Source organism: Chinchilla lanigera, unplaced genomic scaffold, assembly GCF_000276665.1.
Source record: "Chinchilla lanigera isolate Chin_1 unplaced genomic scaffold, ChiLan1.0 scaffold00020, whole genome shotgun sequence".
Classification (NCBI taxonomy): domain Eukaryota; kingdom Metazoa; phylum Chordata; class Mammalia; order Rodentia; family Chinchillidae; genus Chinchilla; species Chinchilla lanigera.
The window spans coordinates 7,103,174-7,110,591 of NW_004955421.1; positions in this window are offsets into that span (position 1 = coordinate 7,103,174).

Here is a 7,418-nt window from a genome sequence, read left to right on the forward strand (position 1 = left end):
GAAGTCTGGCCCAAAGCAAATACGTATCTTGTCTTTCATGTTGGCTCCTTTGAGGGCATGGCCCTTTCTGACTGCCTAAAATATTTTTATCTAACTCAGCTGCCTATAACAAGGGGACAGGGCAGGGCAGGGCAGGGCAGAGAAGAGAAAAAAAAGACAGAGAAGAAGAGAGAAAGAGAAAGCAAAAGAAAAAGAGAAGGCGAGAAAATGAGACAAAGAAAGAGAGAAAGATCCACCAATTTGGGTAGAGAAAAGAAAAGAAATAAGCAGTCGTTTGACACCTGAAGAAGAAATCAGAGTGAGGGGCTCAGGGACACTGGTAGTGGTGTGAAGGAAGCAGGCAAAAGCCAGACATGAAAAGTTGGTATTCCTGAAGGAGAAACGGAGGGCAGGGCTTAGGAAAACATGAGGTGCCTGACTCGCTGTTGACTCTAACCGCTGACTAAAAGTGAGGAAAAAATAAAAGACGTTTACTTTCCGCTTCACTTCCTTTTATCTTCAAACTAAATATTTCTTAATAGGAACTGAACACGGGTTTAAAATGGAGCCTTGTGATATAACTCAGTGTTAATTATGTAAAATAGTACTAACTTGACATGAATTTAGCACTGTTTTAATTTTTAAAGAATTAGTAAAATCTAATCCTCATACAACTTTAATTTTAGGATTTAGCTCAGCGGCACAGCGGCTGCCTGGCAAGCACAAGGTCATGAGTTTGATTCCCAGTACCGGAGAAAAACCAAAACAAAACAAAAGAAAAAAAAAAACAACTTTAATTTTAAACTAGAAAATAAATAAAACAGACAATGAATCTGTAATTATTTCAACTAGGTAATAGGAAGAGGTAGCTATATTAGATATTTCCCTTTAAACTGGTATATTTGCTAAAATTTTCTTATTTTTATATATTTAAAATATTTTCCAATATGAAGAAAATCACATTATAAGACACTCAACCTTTGATATTACTGACCTCATTGTACTGATAAGTAATTTGATATTAGTAAATTTAAATGTCTCAGTCAAAGTAAAAGACAGATAACTGATGATAGAATTTAGGTCCAAGATTTGCAGATTTCAACATGAAATCATGTTTGAACACTGCAGCAACAACAACAGTATCCAATGCTAACATAAAAACTTATTTTCCACCTCCAAAATGATATTAAATCATAGAATTGTATGTAATGTCATCATAAAATATAGTTTGTTTCTAGTTATTGTATGAATAGTATATTGATAATGGACAGAACACTATTTGTCCTATAACATAATTTTTAACAGTGAGTGACTTTTATATATGTCTCATTCTTCTAAACTTGAGATGGTGTCCAAAATATCTGAAAATAAGGAGTTAAGAGAACAAACTCTGGAGTCTGATAGATGTGTTTTTGGACCTTTTATCTTCAGAGTCCTGTGAACCTGGCAAACTAACTACTTTAAGGCTTGATACCCTCCTTTGTGACATAGAGACAGGAATATGTGCTTTAAATGATTATTTTAGGTCGTTTTAAGAATACTGGAGTTTCAAATACAAGTGCATGTACTGTATATCTGTAATAGAGAATATATCTCCTCCTATAAATAGATGAAAAATTATATACAATTAGTATATAACGTTATATGCTATAAATAAATGGCATTCATCCCTAGAAAAATTAGAGATTTTCTAATCCTATAATATAGATTACATTTAGTTATATGTAAATATAGATGATTCATATTGCCTGTATTATCACATTGAGAGTTGTTACTGATAGGTAATATTTCTGTCATTGAATTCTTTTTCTGTTGCTGATTCCCTTTCTTTCCCTGTTGATTATTTGCCCTACTTAGGAAATTCATTCTATTGGATTTTTGGCACTGTTAGCTTCATTCTTTCTTTCTAGACAAAGCTTGAAAAATTTTTGAAGTGTTGGTATTCTGGTTAGGAATTCATTTAGGTGCTCTTTATGATGGGAATATCTAATGTCTCCATCAGTTTTGAAATTAGCTTTGCAAGCTAACTCTGTCTGGGTCAGAAGTTGTTTTCATTTAGTCCTTAGAATATTTTACTTCAAGCACTCATGGCCTTTAAGGTTTGTGTTGAGCTCTGCTGTAATTTGAATGGGTTTTTCTTTATAAGCTATTTGTTGGTTTTCTCCAATAGCTTTTTCAATTTTGTTCTTGTATTGAACTTCTGGGGCTTTACCTAGGATGTGTTGTAATGTATTGCTTTTATTATTACGGTAATTTGGCATTCTATATGCCTCAATTATCTGTACATTAAACTCCCCATTTTTGGAAAGTTTTCTATTCTTTAAGTAGATATCTTATGCTACTTGTGCTATATTCTGATTTTTAACCATTAGATCCATTTTTCATGTTCTCTTCTTGTTTTTAAGGTATTTCTCAATAACAAATCACTGACCATAGCTATGTCTTCTAGTTATGACACTGTTACCATGTTGGTTTCTTCTGCAGCCCATACTTTCAAAAGAATTTTTAGTCTGTTGAATATCTGTTTGTACCTTTCCACGGACTCTAAATTTCCCATGGTGGACATTCATGCTTTATGTTTCTTTTATTAGCTCATGTAGATTTTATTCATATCTTCTATGGACTTGTGGATTGATTTGTCTACTAGGATTATTATCCGTTAAGTTATATCTTCTTTGCATTTACCAAGTTCCTTATTGATTTGTTTTGTTATCTACACTGTTATTCTTTCAAAATGATTTAGCTTTGTGGCTTTTGATTCCCTCTTTGATTCCTTGGAGTTGGAAATTTTTGGAAGCATTTATTTCTGCCTTTTCTTCTCATGTTTCTATTTTTTTCTTTTTTGTTTTCTGTGCTGAGTTTGATTACATTAAACTTTATTGGTAATATGGAGATCTCTTTAATTAGTATCTGCTTCTTAGTGATATATTTTCAGCCTTGCTAGCTATAGGTCTTTGTCTTTGTCCCAGCAACACCATATCTCTGTATATGTGGAAGATCGGTTCCATATCCAGTTCTTTGGAATTACCTGCTGTATTGTTAGTGACACTAGGTATTGTTAATAATCCAGATAATATAATAAGGAGAAAATCAATTGACTACAGCCTCTATATCTCATTGGCTATGATAACAAATTCAGCAAAAATAATAATATCAAAAACTGAATATTAACATACCAGAAGAGCCAATGACCCTTAACCATTGAAAAGATTTCTATAATTGCATTGTAAAGAGTGAGACAAATCAAATATTGACATAATAAATGTCTTCCAAATAGAATAACTTCAACCTGGCAAAAAACAGAACAGTATTGAACAATAATAGCATATAGTAAACTAGCAATCTCTAAATTTATAAATCTGAATGGTTATAATAGTATGAATAGAGTGTGAGGAACAAAAGAATGAATAAAATAAAATTTGAAAAATTAAATAATTAAAGATGAACAAGTCCTGATAGAAGTAAAATAAAGAATCCTATAGAGGAGTTCAAGGAAACTAATAGTATTGAATAAAAGTAGCAAAAGTGATCACAGAAAAAAAAAAAAAAGGAAAAAACAGCAAATTAAAAGAAAAAATACTAATGGAAAAAACTAAAAGAGAGAGGAGAGAGAAATAAAAAGGAAAAAAGGACTAAAACAATAACAGGAAGGAAAACAGAAAATAGGAATAAAAAAATCCAAACACCACAGAAAACCCAATGAAGTAGAAAATTGAGTCAAAATTTTTGCTCTGTATGTCTAAATGAGTAATTTTCTCCCAGGGCCTGCAGTCTTAGAATCCAGAAGTCCTCTCCACACAGTTTTATAGCCTGTTGGCTTTTTAAGGTGCCCCCCAACTCCAGGGGCCTCTCCATCTAGAAATGCCAGAATTTGCGAACTACCCAAGCTGAGGCATGTCCCTGTTTATGTTGGTAAATCAGGAAGCAATCAGACCACTGATCTCTACTGGAGGTAGACAGCTGGGCAAGAGCTCTAGCAGAATGCTGGAATCAGTGGTTTTACCTTAAGATCCAGTCACTTCTGAAAGCTACAACCACTAGCGTGGCCTTTGTCCATGGAGTGTGGCCCTGTATCTTTTCTGGCCTTTCAGGGGATCGATATCTAGCTTTGTCTCCTCTCCTCTGTCTCTTATAGCTATTTCTCACCCAGTAACTGTTATAGTAACCCTGAAATTCCTGGAGTGAAGATATAGTGTAGTTGTTCTGTGGCTTATTCCCGTACAATCAACGCTTAGCTAAAATGGTTTCTGACTTCATTGTCTCTGGAAATATGGTGGACACTGTAGTCAGATTCTTCTCCAATTCTATGCTGCCTTGAAGAAGTCCCTTTCAGGATGTAAGTCCATGGTGATTTTTGCAGTTTACAGCAGCAGTGGGCTTTACTCAGAGTTAGCATTGCTGGCCTATCCATTATTTCTCTCTAAAGCTGCAGACTCTTTGACTCTTTCAGGCTTGCCTTCTGTGCCAGGGCAGTAACTTCATCCACAATCAGATTAGTCAACTGATCCTCACTGCTGAGTCCCAGTATGGAAGGAACAGATATGCAGAGCCAGCTAGGACTCAGCGGTGTGACTTGCCCAGCATGCACAATTCAGAAACTAGAGTTGAGTGTGGACATCAGGGATGTGGCTATTGACCTTGTCAAGCTGCAAAATTTTGTTTTATACTTTCTCCATGTAGATGAACAAAATTGGGAACTATTCGTTTGTTTTGCTCTAGGCTAAAAGTAGAGAGGATTTCTACTTTGGGTTGCATATGCAAATGCTTGACAGAGACAGAGCCCACAACAAACAAAACTAAGCAGGGTAATGTCTGATCACAGACTGCCAAAACTTTCCTAGAAAATTTTGAGCATTCTTAGCTATCATGCACTGACTTATCTAAAGGGTTGAATACTGGGGTTGGGCAGAAAAAGAACCAATGAGAAAAGAGAATGACAGGCCAACCTCCCTAACAAGCATACATGCAAAAATCCTCAATAAAATACTAGCAAATAGAATGCAACAAATCCTCAAGAAGATCATGCACCATGACCAAATAGGATTCATCCCAGGGATGCAGGGATCATTCAGCATACACAAATCAATAAATGTAGTATACCTTATCAACAGAGACAAAGGCAGAAACCACATGATCATCTCAGTCAATGCAGAAAAAGATTTTGACAAAGTCCAACACTCATTCTTGATTTTAAAAAAATGTACAGAAAATTGAGACAGATGGTTTTTGCCTCAATCTGATAAAAGCCACCTATGGCAAACCAACAGTTAACATCATACTAAATGCAAAAAACCTGGGAGCTTTCACTCTAAAGTCAGGAACAAGACAAGGATGTCCACTATCACCACTTTTTTTCAATATAGTTCTGAGATTATTAGCCAGAGCAATTAGACAAGAGAGAGAAATAAAAGGAATAAGGATAGGAAAGGAAGAAGCTGCATTATCATTATTTGCAGATGACATGATACTCTACATAGGAGACCCCCAAAACTCTACCAAAAAACTCCTAGAATTAATAAGCAAATTCAGTAGCACAGTTGGATACAAAGTCAGCACTCAAAAATCAAAAGCACTCCTGAGCACAAACAACAAACTCACAGAGAGAAATTAGTGAAATAACACCATTCACAACAACATCCAAAAAAATGAAATACTTAGGAATCAATCTAATAAAGTACATAAAAGATCTATTCACTGAAAATTACAATACTCTGAAAAAAAAGAGATTGAAGAGGATTTCAGAAAATAGAAAGATATTCCTTGCTCAAGGATAGGAATGACCAATATTGTAAAAATGGCCATACTCCCAAAACTGTTATTCAGATTCAATTCAATTCTGAACAACAAAAAAAAACATTAGCATACCTCACAGATCTAGAAAACACATTTCTAAAATTCATTTGGAACCAGAAGAGACCTAGAATAGCAAAGTCAATCCTGGACAAAAAAGGCAAGGCAGGCGGTATCACACTCCCTAAACTGAAATTGTACTACAAAGCTAAAGTGATAAAATCAGCATGATACTGGAAAAAACAAAAACCAGACCTGAGTATCAGTGGAATAGGTTGGAATATGCAGACACAATTACAAACACTCTGGGTCACCTTATCTTTAACAAAGGGGTAAACATATTCATTGGAAGGAAGATAGCATCTTTAATAAACAGTGCTGGAAAAAATGGTTTTCTACATTCCAAAAACTAAAGCTAGACTCATGATTAGCACCATGCACTAAACAAAAGTCAAACTTAATTAAAGATCTAAATATTACAACACAGACACTAAATCTATAGGAAGAGAAAGTAGGTAGAAATCCTGAACACATAGGGGTAGGCAGAAAGTTTATGAACAAAAACCAAACTGCACAGGAAATACTTCAAAGAATCAACAAACGGGTCTAATCTTATTAAAAGGTTTTACATGTCAAGAGAAATCACTAACAGAGTGAAAAGAAAACCCACTGATTGGAAAGAATGTTGAGCCAACTGTTCTTCAGATGAAAGACTTCTATCTAGAACATATAAAGAATTTTCAAAAATCAGGTTCCTAAAATTCAAAGACCCAATCCAAAAATGGGCATCTGAGATGAATACACACTCCTAAGATGAAGAAATACAAATGGCAAATAAATATATGAAAAAGTGTTCAACATCATCAGTTGTTTAAGAAATGCAAATTAAAACAACACTGAGAGTCCATCTCATGCCAGAAAGAATGGCTGTCATCAACAAATCAACCAATAACAAATGCTGACAGGGCTATGGGTAAAAAGGAACTCTTCCCCACCCTTGGTGGGAGTATAGACTGATGCAACCACCGTGGAAATCAGTGTGGAGATTCCTCAAAAAACTAGGGTTAGAAGTCTCATTTGATTCAGCTATTCCCCTTCTAGGTGTATTTCCAGAAGAAATGAAAACATTACACCACAATGGTATATGAGCACCTATGTTTATAGCAGCACAATTTGTAACAGCTAAATCTTAGAAACATCACTAATGTCCATCAACCAAGGAATGGATTTTTTAAAAATGTGGCATTTTAATGCAATGGAGTACTACTGTGCTATAAAGAAAGAAATTTGAGGCTTTTATAGGTAAATGGATGCAACTAGAGACTATACACATAAGTGTACAGACTCACATGTATAAACATCATATTGTCTCCCTAGTGTAAGAAAATGAGAGTAAGATCCAAAAGGTACAATAGATAATGTGAAAGGGAAAGAAACTGCACAAAAAGAAACAACAATTGGGATGAGAAAAAGAGCAAACAGAAAGGGAACAAAATATATGCATATATCAACAGGATAATTAAGATAATTATAATATTAATTTCTATTATTTATTGAAAGGAACAGTTAGAGCTTCTATTGTTTGAACAATTTTGTATATTTGTATCTAGTAATCTGAGCAACCACTTTGAAGATAACAAAATTGCCAC